Source organism: Megalobrama amblycephala, linkage group LG13 (assembly GCF_018812025.1).
Source record: "Megalobrama amblycephala isolate DHTTF-2021 linkage group LG13, ASM1881202v1, whole genome shotgun sequence".
Taxonomy (NCBI): domain Eukaryota; kingdom Metazoa; phylum Chordata; class Actinopteri; order Cypriniformes; family Xenocyprididae; genus Megalobrama; species Megalobrama amblycephala.
Genome location: NC_063056.1, coordinates 25,309,916 through 25,336,417, shown reverse-complemented (window position 1 = coordinate 25,336,417; position 26,502 = coordinate 25,309,916). Strand labels below are relative to the sequence as shown.

General features: G+C 38.2%; 1 protein-coding gene across 1 annotated transcript in view; it reads left to right on the top strand.

Moving 5' to 3' along the window:
• The first annotated feature begins 307 nt into the window (after positions 1–307).
• Positions 308–26,502, top strand: part of erfl1 (Ets2 repressor factor like 1) — a 42,792-nt gene continuing 16,597 nt past the window's right edge. Inside the window, exons 1-2 of the mRNA XM_048151742.1 lie at positions 308–1,065; positions 10,355–10,508. The gene's annotated coding sequence lies outside the window, so the exon portion shown is untranslated. The remainder of the gene's footprint in view (positions 1,066–10,354; positions 10,509–26,502) is intronic.

Here is a 26,502-nt window from a genome sequence, read left to right as displayed (position 1 = left end):
CGGTGCCTGTACGAAAATTTCTCATTTATTTGGTATTCTTGTTTTCTCTCTTTCATTCTCTCTCTCTCGCCCCCTTGTATAGAGGGGGGGAGGGGGTATTTAGACATTTGTGGTACAAAAGAAAGTGGGCACAGGGGGTAAAGGCGGAAAAAAGACTCATCTTTCGTATAGCAAGTTTAGTTTTCTTCCTTAAGCGTAGCCTACTGCAGCAGCCTATTCCACGCAAGCAACACGTTCTTTGACTTGGGCTCACCCCTCAGCCCAGTTCTCCGTCACCCCCACCTGTCCAAAATGAAAAATCCGTCATTTTCCATCAAACGTCCAACCAAATATTATCTACACTCTATTCCGAGAGATCGAAACTTATTTAGGGCGACGGGATTCGCCGTATGTTTTCAAATTTCATTCCTCCATGAACTTTATTTTCCCCGACTTTGGACAAAATTATAACCCGATCGATCTCCTATCTGCCCACCCAGTCGCCGGTCAATTTTCTGACCCTTTAGCGCGAGACCAGGTGCAGACTAGCGAACGCTCCCACACCGCGATTAGCTTAGCTTTAGGGGATATACCCCATACTCTTTACCTCCTCCATCCCCCCTTGACCTATCTTCTTGGTCCTCCCTGACATGTCCCCCTCTCTCCTCCTCTGTTCACCGGCGCGCTCCACTTGCGACTAGCGCGCGACTCGTCATGTGCAGTTCAGTTTGAGCTCACTCTTTTCAACACATCCTGCACACTTTGCAGGCGGGCTTGCGAGGGACTACAGAAACCTATGGGGTGGGCGTCGGTTTATTTCATTAACAAATTCGTGAGCCTAAAGGAAACTCATTTTTTTCCTTTCCTTCTCAGTTTTGTTTACATTTTTGTTTTGTCTCTTGCTCACTCGTCGCGCTATTGCTTTATCAGCATTATCACAATATTTTGCCTCATTGTGAACATTAATTCGGAGAGATAAAAACCATCTTAATGCACAAGTTGATTTTCAGTCGCTGTTGTGGGTTGCAGCTATCCACGGGACACCGGAAAACCAAGTGTTAAGTCGATGTGAATCCGCAGCGGTAGGTGAGTAAAACTCTCTACTTTTTGACTGTAGACTGTCTGAGTGCAGACCCTGTTTCAAAACAAAGAATGTTCATTTACAGGAAAAGTAACTTGTCCGTAGCGAGTGACTGAGAGAGCATGACAGGATGCTGCCAACTTGGGTGTCTGTGAATTTGCCCCCGTTGCAGACGGCATTTTACTTTTCATGACAATGATTAGAAAAACGTGTCACATTACGCCGTGTGGTGTTTCATAGCTGCGGGGTGCGTAACGGCGCTTATGGGAAAGGGTGAGAAAGGAAGGGAAGTTGAAAGGTGATGCTCGGTACACCTGCACAAGCGAAGCGAATGCTTTAATGGTGATGATTCCTTGCGCTTATTGGTCGGTGTCATGCTTTGTTTTGAAGTTTTAAGTTTGTGTTGGATTCGTCTTAATTCAAGGTTTAAGCCTACACTGTAGCCTATACTTATCAAAACACTGTTGCTTAGCATTTAGTATTTTGCACCTTCATTTGATATTTCTTGTATCTTGTGTATTTTGATATTTTGTGCTTTGAGTAGATATTGCAAATCAGCTTTAGCAGGTAAACAATACGCTTGAATCATGTACTTTTATAGTGGCCATAATGCTGTTTATAAACACTTTTTCTCCCTCACTTAGATCACTAGGTCTGGTAGTCAGGCCTTCAACAATGTGAAAATTCAACAAAGTATATGGCACTATGTGTTTCTTCTTTCTGAATGGCAATATGACTAAAAATAGGCATATCTTCAGAAGCAGAATATTAAAAGCGCCTGTGAGGATGTTTGTTAGGCATGATGGGAAATGCAGTTCTCAGTTCTCAGTTTCTCTGAGTTCAGCTCAGACACACAAGCATGTCTGCTAAGCTTATAAGCCAAAATTTATGGTGGGTATAACAGACTCATTACTGCTCCAGTGAGGATAAAACACTCATAACGCTTTACTTGAATATGCCCTTCTCCCCCATTCATTGCAGTGATGACAGCACACTGCTCTACAGTCAATGACCACATCATTCCTCATTCCCTTTATGGCTCTGAGACATTTATGGGCTTCCAGAGGTTTAAGTAAGAGTTAACGAAAATCAGGATACTGGTTTTATTTAACTGGGCGCTGTAAGTGATATCTGTGCGCTGGGTTTAAAACTGTCTGATTTGGCACAAAATATGTAATGGCAGATTACCTATTTTGTAATGGTGACTCACTCTTACCATACAGTTGTTATCTTTAAGACCTAGTAAGTTTTCAGTTTACAATTATTTATTAAAATATTATGTACACCAAGGTGTAGGAGTGGAGCAAAACCGCTATATAACAAAACTTTATTTTCAATGTTAAAGTTCAAAGTAATAGCACAACACTTTCATTGCAGTCCACCCCACCTCCCTTCTTTTACTCCCACTTAACCCCATATTTCACAGCTGAACTGAAGCTAATTTAACCCAAGTTAGCCACACACAGCTCTATCCACTCGAGAAGCATGCCTAATTACCCTCAATTAAATCACTTATCAAACGAGAAAATTACTTTGATATGAAATAGTGCACATGGAAGCGTGACGAGAACAGACTCTGGTGGGCTGCTCGACCAGACAAATAAGCTGTGTTGAGTTATGAGGTCTCAAAGAACGAATTGTAAGTTTAGGGGATGTAGTTGCCATGCCTTGGGACCATAAATACGAACAAATTTTAAATAATGCAGTGCTTGAAAGACTGTTGTTTTGACATATAATGAGACTGATTTTATTCCTAGCATGATTTTGGTTCAGGTTGTATTACTAGTCCAAACTTTGGTCCAATCAAGTAACAGGAGTTTAAAATGTAAATTAAATTAAATAAATAAAGTATGCTACCTTGTAGATATTCTGTCTGCCATAAAGTGTTTTATAGGACGCCAGTACGTTAAATTGAAGTATCTTTTGTCAGTTTGAAAAAAAAATTATGTGAATGAGAAAGGGAGATGTTGTTTGTTGCACTTGTGTGCTCACCTGTATTCACATAGTAAAATGTGTTTGCACTGAGTTTGCACTCAGCTACTCCCAAAGGAAACCATGGCCTGATTGACAAAACAACTACTTTTATTAAATGAGTCGATGACATTGTATGATCTAAAATTCCTCCTTAGACTGGGTCAGTGGGTGTAGTGAACATCACAAAACAAATGTGATGTACTGACTTCTGATGCTTCATACACACAATCTGGTTGCACTAATCTTACTTTTAGCTGTTTAGGCTATTGCTATTTTACCAGCACTAGAGCATCCAGTGGTAACAATTATTATAATCACCACCACCCTAATACTTTCATAGCGCTTATAAATGTCCAGTTTACCTCATGCTCTGTTGCTGGAGAGAGAGGCAGCCCAGAAAAGGCGATGCAGTTAGAGATAATTGTAAACAGTAGTAGTAATAACACCAGGCCCAACAGTGATAACAATTAGATTTGATTTCATTTGAGGATGCCTCCACAGCTGCTACCCCTGCCCCCCATAGTCCTCCAACCCCTCGAACAGACCAGTCTGAACCCCAGCACCTAACAACAACCCCACCCCCAACCCATGGGGCCCGTCTCCCCCTCAGATTAAAGTGGGTGTGTTAATTCGGTGGTGTAGCGATCGAAGAGCTCTGGCAACAATGGGAAATGGGCTATTGATCAGACCTGCTCAGATTAAGACTGGGGACTGGAGCTCTTTCTTGCTCTCTTTCCCTCTCCTTTTCTCTTCGTTTTCCCATCCCTCTCTTCAGTTCTCTTACAGCTTGTCTGTTCTTCCTCTTTTCTTTCCTTTTATTTCCGTCTCTCTTTCTATTTGTTGTTCCTTGTTCTATCCATTTGTATCTATCTCATCTCTGTAAGAGGCCTCTCTCTTTCTCTGCCTACTGCAAATAAACAGTTTCTTTTATTTAATTTTTATGTATGATGTAGGTATGATGTCATAGCTCTCAAAATGTAAAACAAAATAATAATAATTATGAAATTTCTTTATTTAAATGTTCATTCAAAAGCAAACTACTTTAGCTTAGACTTAAAATCTAAAAATCCCAAGAGACCTAAATTGTGTATTATTGTACAACAGCAGCACAATACGTCCTTTGCCAACATGATGTGGTTGTGAATCAGATCCACATTGTAAAGTAATAAACTATACAGTAAGGAAGTGGACAGTAAATCCATACGGTGCAAAGTGAGCTTTAAAAATCTCTGCTCTACCTATACGAATAACCTCAATCACTGATAATGGGATAGGTCAGTCTTCCCCCTCCCACCTAATAGATGCACCATCAGTTGTCACCACAGTCACTGACATTAGAGCAAACCACGCACCTTGCATTCATAATGCCATCAGAGAGGCCTGTAATACACAGGACATTAAGGTCTATTACACGTATCTGGGGTCGTATGCGTATCCTCTCATTGAACATTTGGCAGATGCGACTTACAATTAATTCCGAGTAACCAGTTTGTGTGTTACCTGGGAATCAAACCCACGATGTTGACATTGCTAGTGTGTGTGTCTTTGTGTGCATGCTGTGTTGGGTTTTATGGGATTTTTTTTTTTTTTTTTTTTTTTACAGTACAAACTGTATATTCTATTCCCTAACCCTAAACCTACCCATCACAGAAAACTTTTACATTTTCAAAAAACATAATAAAATATGATTTATAAGCTGATTCCCTCATGGGGACCAAAAAATGTCCACACGGTGTCAAAATTTTTTTTGGTATTGACATCCTTATCATATTTTGTCCCCACAAAGTAGGAAATACCTGAACTACACACTCACACACACACACCCACACTTGTATATGTGGTTTACGGGGACTCTCCATAGACTAAATGCTTTTTTATACTTTACAAACTGTATATTCTATCCCCCTATACACTACCCCTACCCCTAAACCTACCCATCAAAGAAAACTGTCTGCATTTTTTTTAATTAAAAAAAAAAAAAACACTTTAAAAAACACTGTTTTTAAGCCATTTGGTGTAGAGGACTCAAGAAGTGTCATCATAAACCATGTTTACATTGTAATACCCATGTCATTTTACACATTTGTGTCCTCATAAACCATGTTTACATTGTAATACCCATGTCATTATACACATTTGTGTCCTCATAAACCATGTTTACATTGTAATACCCATGTCATTACACACATTTGTGTCCTCATAAACCATGTTTACATTGTAATACCCATGTCATTACACACATTTGTGTCCTCATAAACCATGTTTACATTGTAATACCCATGTCATTATACACATTTGTGTCCTCATAAACCATGTTTACATTGTAATACCCATGTCATTACACACATTTGTGTCCTCATAAACCATGTTTACATTGTAATACCCATGTCATTATACACATTTGTGTCCTCATAAACCATGTATACAAGAACACACACACACGTCTGACTCTTTCCAGGCTGAGTGTAATCACTATAAAATCATTTTTATAAGCATTATTTTATTTCTGAGCTTGTAACTCTGATTCACACGAGAATGGACTTGAGAACCTCTGCAGTCATTGTGTTCACTAGGGGGCGATAAAGAGGTCCATTATGGTATTGTGTACAAGTCAGTTTGATATTGTTTGAGACAGTATAATTGGCAGTACCTTTGTATACCGCTACTCAATCCATCTTTCTCATTTCATTCTCTTTATGCATCCTCTCCCAGTTTCATCAAATGCCTTCTTCCACACCCCAATGGTTCCCATAGGTTTACCTAATGGATTATTACGTAGTCGATCAATTAAGTCATTTAAGTTTGTTAGGTGCAGTCAATGGCTTGGAAAAGACCGTGAAGACTTTAAGTGATGTTTACTTCTGTTCGAAATACAGCATCGGGATAGCCTACATGCCGGTGAGATCAACTTTAGTTTGCACTTAAGGTTTCCAGCGTTGAGGTTTTTTATCATTTTGACAGTTAAATTATATAGGCCCAATCAAGATCAAGTCCTGAAATTGCTCTAAAATTTTAGCACGCTCTTTCATTTCATGCACCACCAGGCAAAGGTTTTAAGGTGGAATAGCAGTATAGGCTCACCAAATGTAGCGCCTCAACTTGACTTAAGGAGTTGATAAAATATCCTTTTTGTTGTTGTTTTAATAGGCTACATTTTAAGAACTAAATCACTCTCTTTTAATGGTGGTGATGGGAGTGTGATACATGGAGTATTTATAGTGCATGTGGCTGAATGTTAAGCTGAAAGTTAGCCTGGACATTGGACATTTAGTCCAGAAGCAGAATGGACACTATCTGGAGAATAGCGAAACGGGCAATTGTGTATGCGAGAATGTTAGGACGAGAGTAAAGGGGATTTTCTGGCGAAAAGAATGAGAGAGAGGGAGACAGAGAGGGAGAGAGAGAGAGAGAAAGAAGATGGGAGGGTGGGAGGACAACACACACACACACACACACACACGCACATACACACGCACTTCATATACGAGACAGAGGAGCGGAAACGGGTCGAATCCTACTTCAAATTCTCTTTCCTCTCGGCTTGTCGACCGGGGAAAACAAACCGACCCGAGGCACAGCGAATGGGGATTTACTAATTAACTACTTACCGAGAGATGCACACCTCCTCAGCGCCCTCCCTCCCTCTCATTCAGTTCCCTCGGTCGTGGTTATTAGTGTAGAGGTGCTTCCACGGATCCCGGCTCCGCGCGCCCCCGGATCACACACCAGGAGAGTGAAAACGCACACGGGTTAGATAGTTTCTACTTTAGACGATTGGAGAACACGATCACGAAAGCCTGAGGTATGTCATCCGTACTGTGTTATAAAAAATAAGATGATTTCACAAACTTTTTTTTTTTTTTACATTTTGAACTTTTTTTGTCGTTTTACAAAATACTAATATTTTATGGATGTATTTTATTTTTTAAAGTTGTGTTTTTTATTATTAGGCTATTATTATTAGGCGTGTTATAAATAGGCTATTTCAACCTAAGTATGAATTGTTTCTTGTTCATTTGTTTGTATTTAGCCCAAAGATGTGTTTTCGTACAATCTTATTAAATTATATTATTAGGAAATGTTACAGTATGACAAATCCTTTGAGTTTTTTGTCATTTTGAAAGGCGCTGACATCCGCGTGCACACTCGCAAACAGTCTCGTGAGCCGTGCGGTCCGTGCCACGTCGGATTAGCTGTTAAGTGTCTCTATTTGTTAACGCTGTTCGTTGAGCCCTCACCTACACGCCACAGTATCAATCAGTCAATTAAACAGTCACTCTCACGGCAACTAGAGACGTTTAATGTGGACTAAGCGCCGGGTGTGCGTGTATCCCTTCGATCAGCCAAATGACCAAGCTCAATTTACTCTCACAAGTGCATAACGTGTGCTGCTCCATTCATTCATCCTTGTCATGTTGGCCACTGGTCAAGTGCGAGCGAGAGGACAATATTCACTTTCTACTCATATTTATTTAGATGCATTTTGCTTATTTTGCTTAGTTGATTTCTAATGTTCTGGGAAATTTTGGAGTTTTGGAAATGTAGGCTACTAGAATATTAATTATAACTGAAATATTATTTGAAGAGAGAGAGAACCATAATGAGTATGTTTATATTTGATTCATAATATTAGGCATGTTGCGTTTATTGTTGAATATCCTTGTAATTTATGTGGAGAATTTAGGTTTAGGCCCAGAAATCTGGGACTTAAAAACTTTTCTTCTTTTTTTTGCACCTGCGCAAAAATTCAGCACGTCATAATAAAACTGTTTTTGTAGGGAAACTTTAAAGCATTCTGTTCAATATGCACCCGTTATAAGAGTTCGAATAGGCTGAGCCTGTATTTGATCCATAATTCGGTTAGTTCGTTTATAAAAAGTTGCATCAAAATGTCAACCACGGCCGCTCTTTGATGTAGATCCATGTTAGAACAGAGTATCCTACATAGCTAATCAATTATTATTCACGCAATGTTTTTTTTAAGTCTTTATGAATCAAAAAACACTTAGATTTAACAATTTTATATGTACTCCTACTGATCTAATATTTTGTTTGGATTTGTTAAATTATTCATTAAAAACTTGCGAGTTCTGAAAACTGGTTGCTCAGGTTTTGTTTTTGCTCTTTTGCGTTTACTTCACAGCCCTGACTCGGCTCATCTCTAAAGTTCGTTGATAAACATTTGAAGCTTCCAGCACTGTACTAAATCTTGAAAGTGTTGAAGAAAATCATAGAAATGCTTTAAATGTGACTTGTATGTAAAAATATTACACTATAAAAATGTTAATCAGATGATGTTTTTTTTTTTAAAAAAAGCCAACAAAAAAAAAAAAACTTTGGGTTTAAATAGAAACGAAAACGAAAATTTAAGTTTTTTATAGGCTATATATTAATTTTATTAAATAAAATGTATTAAAACTAAGCTTTCGGGTAATAATATATAGCATACTTTTTATTTAGAAACGGTTCGTCGATAATTTTGGAAATTTGTTTAATTTGTTAAATTTAAAGTTTGCTTAATATAATAGGCTAGCTTTGAAAATATATGCATCTGCCTATTGTGGCAGAGTAATATTTTAATTTTGATAAATAATTGTGTGCAATTTTTTGTGAACTCTTAAAAATAATTATACACGTAATAAGTAATAATATTTTTGTGTACTAGCCTAGGTGTAATAATAATAGGCTAATGATAATAATTATTAGTCTATTATTATTATCATTATAATTATTATTACAAAAATAATTGAGAAAAAAAGAAAGAAAGAAAGAAAGAAAGAAAGAAAGAAAGAAAGAACTTGAAGACTATTAAAGACCCGATTGAGAATCACGGGGATTTTCCACAAGAGTGATTTTGTTTGTCACTTGATGTAAATATCCCTAATTATCATTTAAGGCCGCACTCCTGCCTTAGTCGTTGAACACGTACGGCCTATTGCATCTTCCGAGTTCACTGCATTCTTTACGTGTTTTCACATTATTTGATTTCAATCAAAGTAATTAACCGCAGGATGTCAGTCCACGAATTTGGACAATATCCAGAACATCCATTAATTCAATCACTTGCCCGTCTGAGCCGTTCCTCTGCGTCTCCCTCCTGCGTCTATCTCTCTGTCAATATTTGTAGGAAATATTTCCGACATTAAATGGCATTTGGGGATATCTCTCCTCTCCACATCACTCAGTAACTCCCCCCTCCCTCCACCCCCAGCACTGCCTTTGCTTAGTCCGCGATACCTGGCCAACTTTATTTGGAGACTCGTGCTCCATTATATGAAAGAAGCCACTGTAGAAGATAATGATAATATGTAAATGTAATAATGTGGCTGGCATTATTGTGTTAATAATAATATGCAATATTATAAATAGTAATAATGAATAGTAATAGTAATATAACTATTATTAGGCTACTATTCTTATAACTATTCTAATAACTTCAGTCATTTTAAAAATAAATAATTAGCTTCATACAATTAAACTATTTTAAAGTAGCCTATTTTTGCATTTCGTAAACATTCATATAGAATACTTTAGCCTATATTTTATTGTATCGTTAAATATTTGCCCGTCTTTTTTTTCATTTGTGAAGCTTCACACTTTTGGTAAGTCACGGCTGAAACTTTTTTTTTTTTTTTTTTTTAACTCTTTAGTTATGATAAAAATACTTTTCAAATTAAACACATTTTATAGGAATACATTTTTATTTAGGCTATCTTCTGATCCTCCATGTTAGAAAGTTCTTAAGACTGCATTTTTATTTATAATGATAGGTAGGTAATATGAGCGCTGCTGTTATAATAAACGCACTGATTCTCTGACTAAAAAACAAACAAAATATTAAGTTTTATCAAAAAATAAATAAATAAATAATGTAAAGCGAATCCGAAAAAAATGTTTTCTCCCCCTATTTTTGTCTATTGTCAAACGTCACTTGTCATTTTCGCTTTTAGACCTCTGACTTCAGGGTAATGGCGCTTTGTATTTTAGTCGTATTCAAAGTTTAACTCTGCACATTACCCGACAGCTTTTTATCCGAAATGTTCGAGAATCTGTGTTTTAAGGTGTAAATACAATATAGCCTACAAATTGAATAAAATTTGCAGAACAAAATGACTCTTTTAAGCTTTCCAAATCTCTGCTGTCACATACACTAGGCTAGAAGAAGTGATTAATGTTATGAAATGAAGTAACACTGCTTAAATATGTTTGTTAAAGAACAAAGAAAAGCCTAATTTATCAATAAAAGATCAGTGGAAAAATGATTAAAACGCGTTTTATAAACCGTTTTTTTTTTATCAACAATATATTTTTCCGTTTCAGCGCATCAATTATACTGCACGGAACGGCACAATCTTTGCTCTTCGAATTGGATCAGATAAAGCCCAGAGATTTTCGGTCCATCCTACAGCCAGCAGCCACGGTGCCGGCTTCGGCCCTTGGTTTCCGTCTGAGGCGAGGCCACTTGGGAGTGCCGGTAAGTTCAGCTCCGAAAACAAACACACACGGCTCTGCTGTTATAACACGAAACACTCGCATAATTTTTCATCTCGCACCTATTTTGCTACGTAAATGATGCGCTGTATAACACTACTGAGAAACACATTTATATTCACTCGCATCGTGAATTTGTTCACAACAGGTTGCCAAACATACGGCTTTAGTAAGCACGCTTTCTTCGCAGCATCTGTTATTCCATTTGTAAGAATTGAAATATTGTCACCTGCAGTGAAAATCATTTTTAAAAATAGTTTCAAATGTATCTCACAAGTTAATTCCTGGAGCTTCCAACAATGTGGATGCTCCAGGAATACCACCTCAGAACTGCATCACCATAGTTAGCGTAGTTCCTACAGGTGCAGCTTGTGGCAAACCATCTCTGATGTTTATTTCACCTGAAATGGTTATGCAGTATTTTATCTTTATCATGCTTCCATCTTGTGTTTGTAACTATTAGAATATTAACATATTGTAAAGACAAATGTATTAATTTACAGTTAATTCAGACTTTTTTTTTTTTTTTTTTTTAGTTTTATACTACTTTGTAAAGCAAAGGCATTTCTCTCCTTTCCTCCCAGTTCCTGCTCTGTCCTTTCTCCCTCCCCACTGCGTTCTTCTTTCCTCCTATCTCGTCCACCTCCCGTGCACCCCTGGTAGCTACAAACTTGTACACAATAATAACACCAATATATATCCATCTATCTCTCTATCTGGCTTGTCGACGGTGTGGAGAGTGCCTGGGAGCCTGAGAGTAAGGAAAGGTCAGTTAATCGATGGTGCCCAATTTGACAAATCCAAGCGAGTCTTATCATCCGCAGTATTTAGTTGCGATAGAGGGCCTCCGAGATAACTGTTTAATCCTGACGGCAACTGCAAGGGGAGAGGAGGAGATAGAAATGTCCACGAGAGAGAAAGAGACAGTAGGCTTACTAGAAAGTTGCAGAGACTAATATAGACGAGAGGGTGTAGGTTAAATAAAAGAGTTCAGAGGTTAGACATATTAGACTTTTGGAACAGACAGAAGAGTGTGGAGAGAGAAAGAGAGCCAAATTATCATTCCTAAATATATTTTATCAGCAATATCAAATAAAAGCCTTGCATGGTTATTTAAAGGGATAATTCACCATAAAATGAAAATTCTGTCATCATTTACTCACTTCATATCCTTCTAAACCTCCACATCTTTTTTTTGTTCAGTGAAACGCAAAAGAAGATAATGTGAAAAATGATTTTGGTCCATATAATGATAGTCACTGTGGTCCAATGTTGTTTTGGACCCCACTGTCTTTCATTATATGGACAGTTGAAACATTCTTCAATATATCTTCAGTTGTGCTCTGCAAAAGAAAGTCAAACAGGTTTGAAATGACATATGTGTGAAATTAACCTCACTTTAACATATTTAGTGAAAAAGTAGCTTTTATGATTTTTGATATTAAGGACTATAGCAAACACTCACTCTAACACTTGTTGGCCATGAGAGGAGCTTAGTCAAGTACACAGCCTCTTGTCCTCTCTCACCATCTCAATATCAGCTCAATGTAATTCGATTGAGATTAGTTGCACTGGCATGACAGCAGATCCCGTATTGCCAAAACACTTAGGAGGCAATGACAGTCTCCCATCGACATGTGCTAATACAAGACTCCACGACTGGCCATGCATCACGACTACAGCGCACACACACACACACACACAGCAGAGGGGTTTGAGTGTGTGTGCACTTATGAGTAAGTGAGCTCATAACTCGGACAGAGCTACAGATGAAAGTAAAAGATAAGAATACATCAGCGAAGAGCATAAGAGAGACAGAGAGACAAATGGCATAACAGGATTGAGTTATAATGTGCAGAAGAAGCAGAAACTGTGCTTGGGAAAGACGGAGCAATACGGACAAGGAGACTGATGGTGACTGAGGGAAAGTGCGGGAGAGGGAGACGAAGAGTAAGTGGGTTGAGAGGATGGATGAGGACAGGAAAGGGAGAAGGCACAGCTGAGACACAGCAGCTTTACAAGAGCGGAGATTAAGGCAACATGTCCCCGGTCAGTCATTAATCCGGTTTAAAAGCAATTAAGCTAAGACTCTCTGAGAGAGAGACCGAGAAAGAGAGAGCGAGATAAAAAGAGAAGGTGATTATTTTGGGTTTATTTGGCTCTTTAGCACGTGTGTAAGGAGTAAGGAATCAGACACAGAACAACCTTTGCTTCAGTGTTTCTGTCCAGCATTGTCTCATTCCTCATCCTTAGTGTGCATCATTGTCATTGATGTTCCAGATGTGTATCACGGGCTGCAGGTCGACACAGGGCCTCACCACATGTGTAATGTTTCTGCGTCCATGGGGAGATTGTGGTACAGATAGCGCTACCACCTGACAGATACACAACAGAACATAAATCACACCTGGAAGCTCTTGCATGCACTCACAGAGACAGTTTTATCACACAGTCTGTTCTACAAAGTAATTAACAACTATGCAAGCAGGGAAAGGTCAAAGCAGAGAGATGCTGATGGAGAATGAATTTCAGATTCAGAGTCCTGTGATTTTTCAAAAAAATTATTATTTTAAACATGATTGGGTCTAATTTAGTCTTTAAATTGACCAATCATTGTTGGGGGAACAGAATTATTAATACAATTATTAATGTAAAAATGAAAATTATCCCATGATTTACTCACCCTTAAGCCACCCTAGGTGTATATTCTTTCAGACAAACACAATCGGAGATATATTTAAAAATATCCTTGCTCCTCCAAGCTTTATAATAGTTGTGAATGGGGGGACACATTTTGAAGCAAAGAAAAGCATCCATCCATAATCAAAGTGATCTAAACGACTCCACAGGGTTAATAAAGGCCTTTTGAAGTGATGCGTTTTTGTGAGAAAAATATCCATATTTAAAACTGTATAAATTCAAATAACTAGCTTCCGGCGGACAACCGCACGCATACTTCGCAAGTTGACTTGCGCCAAATGAGTAACCCGTGATGCGATATATGACGCAGGATGTAGGAGTATCGTAAGCTTATACACCTCTCACGATTTAAACAAATAGGGCTGGGCAATAAGCTCAAGCTCCTCTTCTCTTATATAAAAATCCTCTGCCATTTCTCTTTAATATTTCTTGTTTTAGAGTTCTAATTCGTGACCGGTGTTTTGTTTTGCTCTATCCTCTGTGCTTCCGCGTTCGTCATTGCTTCATGCGTCGCGTCAGAGGGTGTTCTGCAGCAAATCGATGCATACGGCCGTCTGCCGAAAGCTAGCTATTATAGTTAATAAAGTTTTAAATATGGATATTTTTGGGATGGCTTGAGGGTAAATCATGGGATAATTTTCATTTTTGGGTGAACTAACCCTTTAAGGCTTTCAGTGATTTTAAGCCTCTTATTTACATATATCAGGATTGTACGCTATTCAGAATTGAATTAAGAATGCATTTTCAATTCCAGTTCAGTTGCTGAATTCGAATTGAGGCAGCAAACATGATGTAGAATTGCCATTCCCATGTAAGGAAGCAGAATTCAAATGAACTGATATGCAAAGAAGCTCAGTTAAACTCATTTTTAACTAGAAAATCTAGGTTTAAATAAGGCAAACTTTAAATGTTGACAAGGCCTTGTTTGAAAGTTTTGAAAAAAGCTTTCAAGTTTGAAGGTTTAAGCCTTACAGATAGATAGATAGATAGATAGATAGATTCATTCATTCATTCATTCATTCATTCATCTTCCTTAATGTTGCCCAACCCTGACATATGTATTATTGGTTGAACCATAGGTTTATTTCAGGGACCATACAACGCAAATGTTGTGCCAAAGTTAGCTGTAATCTCTTATAGCATCTGTGGTCCACGTTAGTAATATTAAATATAAAGAGACAAAGAAAGAAAGAGTTCTTTAAAAGGTGACGGATGAAGTCAGTCTCATTTTCCACTTTACCCGAAGTGAAAATACATAAGTGTTGACATAGATTTTGTGGAGCGTTGTTCATTGTTGACCAGGATGGAGTGCTATCGACTGGCTCTTCCTGCTGAGGGATCGCTGTGCAGCCCTGAGGCCAAACCCACAGTGGCATTTAATACACTGCACTGGTGACCATACTGCCACACTGCTCACGGTGTCGCCGTGTGTGTGCTCTTATTTACTCAATCACACACACACTCACTCAAGTTTAAATGCATTCAAAGACTACATATGCAATTCTTCAAAAAGAAAAACTGAAAAAGCGAGAAAAGAGACAAGAAGGTCTCTTTGTGAGGGTCCCTTTTCGAATGAGAAAAAAACAAGGAACTGGGTTAGATGTCTCCAAAGTGTAAAGATGTAAAAGGGGACAAAGAAGAAGAAGGGGGACAACATGAGAGAAAAAGATGCCACAAAGACAGCCTCTGGGTAGGATCTAATTTGCAAAAAGGGAGGAAGCACAGAAGAAGTTGTTCACTAGGGAGACAGAAAAAAAAGAAAGACAAGGGAAAGACAGAGATACACAGATGGGAAGGAGAAAAGGGGAGGGGGGTAAAATTTCCATCAGGTTTTCAATTGGGGCGGATCAATAGTGTATTAGAGCTCACCTTGACCCCGCGTCTCCCCCCTCTCCTTACAGGCCAAGTCACTTGCACACACAGCAGGGGGCTGCAGAGGGACAGTGACTGCATTACTGCCTCCCTCACAGCAGCCGAAGTGGCAGAAAATGGCACAATAAAAAAGGGAGAGAGTGAACGAAAGACTGAGACTGGTGCCTGAGCGCTCTGGGAGGCAGAGCGGCCTGCTGAGCGGTGGTTGAAATTATGAAACAAGCTGATTTGCTAGATTTTTCTGCGTTTATAAATCTCAGTGTGCTTGTTCACACACAAATGCATACACGCGAGAACGCTGCAGACTGCGTGTGTGAAGAGACAGTGAACTTCAATCCACTTCGGAGGCGGAGGCAGGGGGCAGCGGGCACAAAGGGATGGGGGGGGAGGTTGAATGAAAAAAAAATTGATCTGGGAATTTAGCATTTAGACACAGTTTACAAAGCGATATGGATGGAAGGCAAAAGAGCACAGAGGACCGGAGGGGCCAGTCACTTAACTTTACAATTGGTCAGCATCACCCAGGCGACTCGGCTCCAAAATATAGAAATCTCTGTTGGAAAAACTCCCATTTTTGAAGTTTTGTCATTTAATACTCTTCTGTTTGTAGCACAAGTGAATGGCTTTCCTTTGCCTTTTTATGAACTGTTTTGACAATGGGTGGTCACTTTGAAATTTATGTTCCTTAGACGACACTGTAAAGACATTATTAAGACTTCACGTCTGCTATCGTTTTGTCGAGACGCTGAGATTGTGCCGCTCAGATGAGAAGTTTTCTCCAGGCGTTTCCTCAACTATTGTTGGCTTCACACTGTTTCGCTCAGTCACACTTGCACACACAGCGACTAACAACAAAACAGAGGTGCGCATGCAGTGTCCCTACTGCTGAAGGGAAAAAAGAAAAAGAAAAAAGGGAGAGAGAAAAAGAAATCGATCGCCGGGGATAGCGGTGCGCGTCGGAGGATCGTATCTTGTCAAAATAATATATTACCCTCATCCCCGGCTGATCGATGCGGCGGATTAGGGACGGAGGGCTCGCTCTCCCCTCCTCTATCTCTCTTTCTCTCTCTCTCTCTCTCTCCCTGTCTGCCGTTCCTTGCAGTTTAATATTTACCTCCGTGAAGGAACGGGCGCGACGGCGCTCACTCTTAATTGATTCCGACACTTGGGGCTCTGTGCTCGGGCTGCGGAAGAAGGCGGGAGGGGTGGCTGGAATGTAGAGAGTGAAGAGGGAAGTGGTGAGGAACAAGCAAAAGAAATGAGGGTGAATAAAATAAGGCGTAAAGGTATGAGTTGATTCAGATGCATTTAATATGCATTTGAAGTTGGTATATTTAAATATTGTGTTGCTTATGTATTTATATGAAATGTTAGACAGGTAAGAGTGCAGAAAATAAGAAGAGATGTAAATCTACAAGTTCCACCTCCCATCTTGTAAATTACAAGATGGCAGATGAAACAGAATGTCCAATGAAAAAAAGAGATGTTAATGAGAAAAGTAACACGGATGATCCAGCAGAACAGATAAAGGAAATGTCCAAGAGAAAAACATAGACACATTGATGTAAAAAGAGAGAAGAATTAGCATTAAAAATAGTGACAAAGAAAAACAGCAAAAATAAAATTGCATGCTTTCTGCAGAAAAAGTGAAAATTTCACTTATAGAAGGCATTTCAAGATTCAGTAATTTTTTTAAGAAATTAAATTGATCAAAAGTGACAGTAAAGACTTTTACACTGTTACAAAAAATCAATTTGAAATAAATGCAGTTCTTTTGAACATTCTATTCATCAAAGAATCCTGAAAAAATGTATCAGGGGTTTCCACAAAAAATATTAAGCAGCATAACTGTTTTCAACATTGATAATAATAAGAAATGTTTCTTGAGCCTATAATCACCAAATCAGCATATTAGAATGATTTATGAAGCATAATGTGACACTGAAGACTGAAGAATATTTCACAATATTACTGTTTTTACTGTATTTTGATCAAATAAATGCAGTCTTGGTAAGCATATAAGAAACTTCTTTCAAAAACATAAAACAAATCTTACCAACCTCAAACTTTTGAATGGAATCGTACATTTCATATAACAAATAGAGGAAATGGCAGAAAGCAAAAAATAGACACATTGAGGGAAAGAGAAAGAAGATTGAGGCTGACAAAGATAAGAAGCAAAAAGAAACATGCATGGCAAGAGAACAGAGGACAACTATAAAAAGAAAGCAAAAAACAGGGAGGAGGGGGGAGAGAACAGAATTGTGAGGTGACAGAGTAATATAAAGAGGGATAGACAGAAAACAGGAACGATGGAGGGAGACGGAGAAAACAAGAGAGGCACCATATTTTCCGTTGAAGGAACTCAGCTGTCATCTTGTTCCGCCAGCACAGAGCGTAGCTATAAAATACAAGAGCCGGGCAGGCCACATTCAATGACTTATGTGTATATCTAGGCTTTGTCAATATTTCTTTCTGGCTCCCACTCTCTCTTTCTCTGTTTCTGTCTCTCTCGCACATACACACATTGTTATGTGGGTGTCATGTTACCCCAAACCTGTAGAAGCCATGGAAAACTTCTGATGTGATTTTCCTACACTTAAGTTTATGACAGTGACAGATATTTGGATTGTTAAACTTGTTTGTATGATGGTGTAATTATTTTTGTATAGGCAGTATGATGCTCACACCAAATCCAAGGATTTTTAAGTGTAGCTTTATATCTTACATGTATTTTTCCATATTATTCTGATATTGCATTAAAGGGACAATTCACCCAGTATGACAATTCTGTAATCATTTATAATGTTGTTTCAAACCTTCTTCTGCGGAACACTAAAGAAGATATTTTGATAAATGTGTTAGTGTTTTTTTCTCTCCATACAATGAAAGGTGTTGTTTTGGACCCCTTTGACTTTCATTATATGGATAAAAGCAGTTGACACATTTTTCTAAATATCTTCTTTTATGTTCCACAGAACAAATATTATTTTTATTTTTGGGAGAACTATCCCTTTATTATATTCCTTGCAGATAATTTCATTCATATCTAAACAACTTCAGGCCAAGGTCCCGGTGCACTCACTATAGGTCAGGCCACAAACTAACATCACATGCAACTCAAGTCGTGCTGATGCTACCAGCACCTAAAGTCTAGCCAATACACAGCCTCTCCTTTCGTGCAGTTATTGGTTTTGAAAACAGAGGTACGCCATTGGGAACTATTGTGAAACAAAGCAGATTGCAAACAAAAATGCTCTCGTATCCATCTAGCTGACTTGTCGAGTTTCTTTTTCTCTTTGTCTTCGGTTTCCCTTCCATCTCTCTTTGTATATAGGCCTACACACCTCCATTTGCTCTCTCCATTCATCTCCCTGCTGCTCCCCCTCCTTGTTCATCTCTCTCTGTGTTTCCTCATCTCTGGTCTTTATTTACCGGCGCTGCTGCGCTGGCTGTGGCAGCTCAGGGAGCGGTAACAGAAGTGTCAGGTGTCATTATTCGTCTAATTCAGTAATCCGTCATCTCACACTCCCTGTGTGTATGACGTATTATACATGGACACAGCGGGTGTAGTAGGCGCTGTGGTGGAGATTCGATTTGACACGCGCAGAGGTGGGCTGTTTGGTTGAGGGGGAAGAGGGGGGGATACAAGAGTAAAAATAAGGTCCAGAGTTTGACTGAAGACAAAGGCTAGTAAGAGTTATGTGTGAAAGAGGTTGTGGGTGGCCCTATAGTCTAAAAAACTGTTTTATTAAAAAAAAAAAAATGAAAAAAAAGTAGCTTATTTTATGAGGAAATTTTAACTTAAAGGGATAGTTCACCCAAAAATGAAAATCCTGTCAGCATTTACTCACCCTCATGTCATTCCAAACCTGGGGTGTGTTTGCCATACAACAATGTAACTCGCTGCTTAACTAGCATATTACGATGCATCACTGGAGAAATTAACTAGCTAGTCACAAATGTTTCCTCAAACAATAGTAACACCTCAGTCGTTTGCACCACATTGGTTCAACAATATAGGACTTTACTTAATGACTTCATACATAGGTGGTGGAGTAATATCTTCTGCTAATGAATCAATTCAAGATCGCAGTTAATGTCAGATTACTGCTACTCTAACGAACATGGCATATGAGGACTACTTCACTTTTTTTGTTATCGTCATTTTGTTTTATTTGATGTTTGATTCATCGTGGGTTGTCTAGTCATGCTCAGGGGTTCCCTTACATAATTATGCACATGCACACTCTTCAAAAATGGTGCTGATTGTTGACATACTGAAATATATAGATTGAAATGTATAGATTTAAATGGGAGGAAAGATATAGAATGTACTGAATGTTATCTTGCTTACTGTGTCCAAGAGCATGTTCATAACAAGAAACTATAGTTATAACCACAGGTCGAGAGCTGTAGTTCCAACCACACAAGTTTGCAATGCTGTTTGCAAATGTTCATTGGAACTATGGTTTTGGTAAACAAAACCAAATCGTTGAACTATGTTGGTAATGTCGGAACTTGCGACCATAGTTGATAACAATGCTTTTGGGAAATGCACCCATATGACTTTCTTCTGTTGAACAGATATTTTGAACAAAAAGAGTTGAAACATTTTTTTTTACTTTTTTACCATCGAAGTCAATGGGGCCCATCAACTCTTTGGTTACCGACATTCTTCAAAATATCTTCTTTTGTGTTCAGCAGAAGAAGAAAAAAATACAGGTTTGGAATAACTTGAGGGTGAGTAAATGATGACTGAATTTTCTTTTCTTTTTTGGGTGAACTACCCCTTTAAGACCAGAGTAGAAGTAAAAGTTATAACAATTTATCAGTTGATTATTTTTGAGTTTTCTTTACTTGTAAAGAACATTGCTGTAAACTCCAAGTATCATTAAAACAGTGATTGTCAGGGATGGAGTGTGTCCATTTTAAATTAAGAAAGACATGAGCAGCTGCAGCACTACTGAAGGGAGATAAAATTGGAAACATTGTAATGTTGATTTCACTTGGCTTCTATTTAGATATTAAAAGTAATGAAAACTCAAAAATAATCAACTGATAAATTGTTGTAACTTTTACTTATATTCTGGTCTCAAGGGCTTTTTCGATCTTCACACAACTGGCTACAAAACCTTTAAAGAATTCAAAATTCACTTTTTGTGTTCCATGGAACAAAGAGTCACATGTTTGGAGTGACATTAGGGAAATTAAAAAATGAAAAAGAAATGAGTGCACTATTTTATATACACTTTTTACACTTTTGCACAAAATATGGACAAACCCATAGAATTTAGGTTAATTTAAACCAACGGTTGGGTTTGCCCATATTTGACCCAAATAGGGTGAAACAACTGTCATCTTTAGCATTTTTAGAGTTTGCAGTGAGGATAAGAAATGCCACATAACTCTCCCATAGTCTACAGTCCTGCTAAAATGTTCAATCGCATTGCAGTCTTCTCTCCTCAGTGCAGCTGTGGTGATGAACTATGTCCATAGGGACACAAATAAAACATTTGAGGATTAGAAATTAGTGAACTTTTCAGTGTTCTAAGGGGTCTAAATGACCGATGCAGTGAAGAATATTTAGATGGAAAAGAAGATGCTATGGTGTCTAAAGTCATGTTGGGAGCACCTGCTCCATCCTGGAGTCTTGTTAAAGGTTAGTTGAAGTTGGTGATTTGTTTCCTTTGCCTCCTTTGCTTTGTCATCAACAAATTTGGGAACTCACATTTACCAGCTCCTTTTGGGATCCACAGATTTGTCATACTCAAGCCTTCAAAATACCTCTACACCAGTTAGTTTAAGGAGTCTGAATCAGCTAACTCCAAGTGCAAAGATAATCAAAGATTTTGATACTTGGTAAGACCTGACAAAAGGTAACATTGCAGAAGTTGTCCTCCCTTATTTTAGGCTGTGATAATGTTCTGCCCTCGGCTGTGCTACCCAAAAGCATCAAAGGCCTAGGTTGTACAGATTGTTAGAGCCAATTGACTATTGGAGCTAATTTTCCAGACACACAGTTCACATTGCCAGTGGTGGTTGTTGCTCACATCACCAGAAATTGCTTAGTCTCAATGAAAATGAATGATCTCTGGTTGATTTGTCAATGCAAAATGCTCAATATGTGAACAGCTCTTTACTTACAACTTTTTACTTGCAATATCTCTCATTACCATTTATCAGAGACAAAAGGGACACTTAATGCATATTTTAGTACATATTGATCATTGCAAAGTCATTACACTATATCTGATATTTCATTCACATTTTAGTGTGAGACTAACCTTTTGAACATATTGGTGGAAGTTTTGGTTTAGTTCAACAGACTATGACCTGAAAATGCACTAAAATTCTAGTGATATGCCAGTTTGTAAAACAATCAGTTAACCATCACACTGGTGTTCAATATCTGTATGACTTCACAGAATGCACAACATCACAGTTTCAAAAGACACATGGGTAAGTAAAAAATTAGGCCTACATAATTTTAATTTTTCTATGAATTATTTCTTTAGGACTCTTGAAAATCTTGATTTGCAAGATTTTCAGGAAACCATGCTGAGTTCACACTAAACATGGAAAACAGTTTATAGTGATCCTCAGTTTGCACTTAAAATGTTGGGAAATGTTCCATAGAAATATCTAAGGTTCTCATATATTTTCCTTATGTTTCTATCAGGGTTCGGTTTCCCAAAGCAGTAAAGAAATTCACAAATGCATCTATATATGTATAGCACGTAAAAACATCCGTAAATTAACGACAGTCGCGGATATCTCGTAAATCTATACACAGAGCTTTTTCGTTTCGTCACCAGTTTATCAGACAGAGAGAGAGAGAGAGGACAGAACTGTCAAAACATTAACGATATTAATGCATTTTGATTTTTGCAAAGTCATTGTACACAGAATGATATCCGAGAATAAAACTGTTGTAAAATCCTTTTGAAAAAGATACCCGTCTTCATATCATGTGACAGACAATAAGTTAAACATTTATAATTTGCTAAACAATGCAGTCTTTTTATTTATAGTAATTCTTAATTAAGATAGGCCTATTACTTTTACCAGAAATATGTGACCTTCCTCATAAATAAACTAAGTTAATGTGTATTACGCGTGTCATCCTCTTCTTCTTTCAATTACAAGTTCAGATATGCTCCAGTCAGTCACAGATGTCACATTATAATTTTGCGAATTGTCGAGCCCCTTATAATCATCTACATCTCATCTAATCACATTGCAGGTGTTTATTTTAAGCCAAATTTATTATTCTATATGCAGTTGAACATGAACATTCCTGAAACTTAACCAATAGGCATAGCCTACTTATTTATTTTATGTTCACCAAAACCTCGACAGATTACATGAGATTTTTATCTTTAGTAATTTCGTACTGTTGTGTTAGGGAGTCTCTGTCCCTGAGATACAGTATTGGTGAAGGTTTTGTTCAGCCCATTTGAACCTGACAGCTCCTGTAACAATTTACTTCTACATGCTAGTCTGGGAAAACCTGAACCCGGGCTATAGTTCAGATCGCGTCACAAATGACACGCGCACAGCCACGCGCGTCTGATGGACCTTTTCATCAGAGATAATATGAGAATTGCGTTGCAGTTACATCATGATTTATGTGCTGATTAATTTAGGAAGATTCTCGGATGGAAATGTTCATAAGTATCAGTCTGACACAACTCTAATAAACCTACAAAAAACGTATTATTATTATTAATACTAGTAATAATAATAATAATGATAATTTGATAATAATAATAATAATGGTTTTGCTGGCGTGATATGCAGAAACAACACCTGGAAGGAGTAAAACCTGCCTATAAGACGTGCTTCCTTTATTGAGAGATTCTTGCTTGTCGGTAATGAGACATGCAGAGAACTTCAAACAAACGGAAAAAAGAAATCCTGACGGATCTCTGATACAAGCGAGAGAGAGAATAAATCAATGTGTTTACTGCGTGTATCTGCCTTCAAGTTTTTTTTTTCTGCAAGACAAAAAAGTTCATCCCTTATTAAAAGCGACTTCATAATCATAAATTTGACACATGCAACAACAAAAAAATCTGAAGCCACAAGACAAAAGATAAATTACTTCCAACACTGCTAACCTACACATTAGAATAAAGAGTTGTGTGAATGAAAGTAGGATAAGGGTGATAGATAAAACAGCAAAAGTGCAGAGACAGAAGTAGTACTCCGGGAGATTGATAGTGTGCGCTGAGTTCGGGGCAGGGCAAGTCACTGTTTTAGCCCTCTGAGTAATCCTACACTTTATCACCATCTTAATGACAGAGAGCGCCAAAGAGGGAGGAGAGCACAAAGGAGAGAAGGGTTAAGTAGGTGTGTATTCACCCGAGTTATTAGCATATGCTTGAGGAGAGAGCGATGGGGGAAAGAGCGAGATAGAGAGAGACGCTCTACGAAAAAGTAAAGGAGAGATAGAGAGAGACGCTCTACGAAAAAGTAAAGGAGGAAAGAGGATGAGGGAAAGAGCTACATGAATGTGCGCGCGCGCCAAAGACAGGCGTATAGGCCTGATGTTGAAAGCTTGATTAAAGTAAATGAGCTACCTGAGCCCCGGACTAACCTCTGTGACGCACACTGTCAAGAAGGGCAGAGACGGATGAGGGAAAGGTGGTGGAGGAGGAGGAGGATGGAGGGACACCACAGAGTAAGAAGTTCGTAGTGACGTGGGCCTGACTGACGTCAAAACTATAGAGAAACGACAGCGAGAAAAGTCGCAGGAAATGCGGCCAGAATATTGACGTTTCTTTTTTGTTTTTCGTTTTTTTCCCCCCAAACTAATTACCTAGCATTACAACAGAAAATATGTTAAACAGGACGATGTTCTTGTTAAAATCCTTTCATTTAATTTCATAGAGGCACATTAGGCGTTTTGTTACAGTAAGAATGCAAAGAAAGGCTATTATTTTGCATTTCTCTCTTGTTTTTGTACTTCTCTTATTAATTCAGTTAATCACGAGACCTTTATTTATTTATTTATTCTCGCCACCCTCTTCCCTTTTTCATCTCTCTCTCTCTCCAACGATTATCCTGCTGTCTAATTAGAAATCGATACTGTGAAGCCGGCGGGTATTTGCGATGTGTTTGTGAATGTTGAGAACAATTCCCTGGACAGAGGTGGATAGAATAGGAAGAAAAGAAAGCGCGCGCGGGCACTCACACATACACGCACACCACCACTGCCGAACAGAGACACACTTACGGCTTCGAGCTATTCGTTTTTTAAAAAGCTGGAAAAGCACACACTAAACAAGGACAGAAAAGAAGAGCTTTCCTTTTCTGCGCAAGGGACTGAGGCATGGGATGCTTATGCAAATAACGATACGGTGCATGAGTTGATAAGTTGCGTCATCTGTAGCCTACCAATTAATACACACAGACAAAAGGAACAGTGCAAATTATGCCATTTAACAATGCATTTCATTTAAAGAACTTATATGTAAAGCGTTTCATAATTTTTAGTTCCGTTTCCGTTTCAAAACTCTTAAAAATGATTAGCCTACTAGCTTATGCTAAAATTATTGTAGGCCTATTAAAATATAGCCATAGTCATAGATTAATTCATTTTGTTATTCACAATAATACGCATTGATTTAAGTTATTGTACAATTTTAAGCTACTTATTTGGCTATATTAAATAGTGGATTATTTAATTTTGTATAGTCATAATCAGTGACATAGGGTCAAAGCTTCTTCCCCTCCCAATGAGATGTGATCTGAAGTCTCTGCAATACAGCAGACGGAGGCGACGGGTTAGCGCTATTATTGTGCCAGCAATCGAAGTTAAACGAATTAGCAGCTCACGACGCCGATGTGGAGAAAAGAAACAGAGAAAAGAATAGGACCGCGCACATTTATTAGTTTAGCTCGCTCCGAATCCGTTTTTCGCCAAGGTTTTCTCTTTATTTGCTCCCACCGTAATGTGTTTGTGTCTGTCCTTGCTTGTGATTGCTATGTCCCTTTTGCAAAATTGTCCCCTCTCTCTTTTTCTCCGTGGGGAAATGTCGATTTAGATACTATATAGCACTTTTCACCCGAGTTGTTTGTTTAAAAGCAGAGCCAGCCATCCACTATTACATTATATTTCATCAACCTATCCGGTGGGTAAGGCTGATTTCTCCACATTTCTCGTATTCAAGTTTGAATCCGTCCTTGTGCCTTTCCACTTGAGCCTCTCATTAAACGTCGCTCTCTCTCTCTCTCTTTGCTTCGCCATACTCCCTCTCTCTCCCTCATTTATACGCGCCTTGCCCATGGCTATATGATCGCAAAAATGTGTTTACAAAACTCGCTCTCGCACAGATCAAACCGCTCCATCGAATCAAAGAGTTTGAAACAGAGACAGAGGGAAAGAGAGGCTGGAGCGCAGGGAATATGAGTAGGGGCCCGTTCGTGTGTAATCTTTAAATTCTCTATGTGTCTTGTGTGTGATACTGTTTGTATGTGTGTGTGTTGGTTTCTGTGTTTTCATATTTTTGAATATGAGAAGGAGATCAACAGGGGCTAAAAAGAGAGTGAGAGTGTGTGTCCAGCTTGGATATTTACTTGCTTTGGCCAAAACAAATGAATCGTAGATATCGAAAAAACTTTTTATTACACATGCACCTAAACAGGAGACAGAACATTAAATATTGATTTACTAACTACACTGCAAAAAGTGTTAAAGTGCAATTGTTACCTTAAAAGATCTGATATTTCTGCGTGCCTGTGTGATCTAATGTAGGTTGATTCGGTTATATCAAATATTTTTAACTTGAATAAAACAGTTAGGCCTACGCTTTATTTTACAGTGCCGTAGTTACATTGTAATTACTCAAGTACTGAGTACTATTACTTTACTATAGAGTTACAGTAGGGTTTAGTTTAGGGTTAGTTACTTGTAATTATGCATAATTTACTGTTATTACTGGAGTAAGTGCATGTAACATGGTCACCGTGATTTTGCCAAGTAAGACATGTTCCTGGATCAACATCTTTGTTGATCCTGGAACACCATTCCAATCAACCAATCAGATTTGGTGGACAAGTTTACCGTTAGCTTGCAACCAGGGTTAAGTGCTTCTACATCTATGTTATTCACCTATCTTTCCCCTCTGATTTTAGGGAGTAGGGGGTAGGGAGAAGTTATGGGTAGGGTTAGGTTTAGGGGTAGGAATAGGGTTAAGACTACATTTTCAGACTGAAATGTTGTTCCAGGATCAACAAAATATGTTGATCCAGGAACATGTCTTATGGCACTGTAAAATAAAGTGTTACCTTAATTTATGTTACCACACAAACCAGATTATGTAAATTAAATGTTGAAAAAACCCAACAATTATATGCTGCAGTAGTAAGATATTCTTTTTCTAAAAGTGAATAGTCAC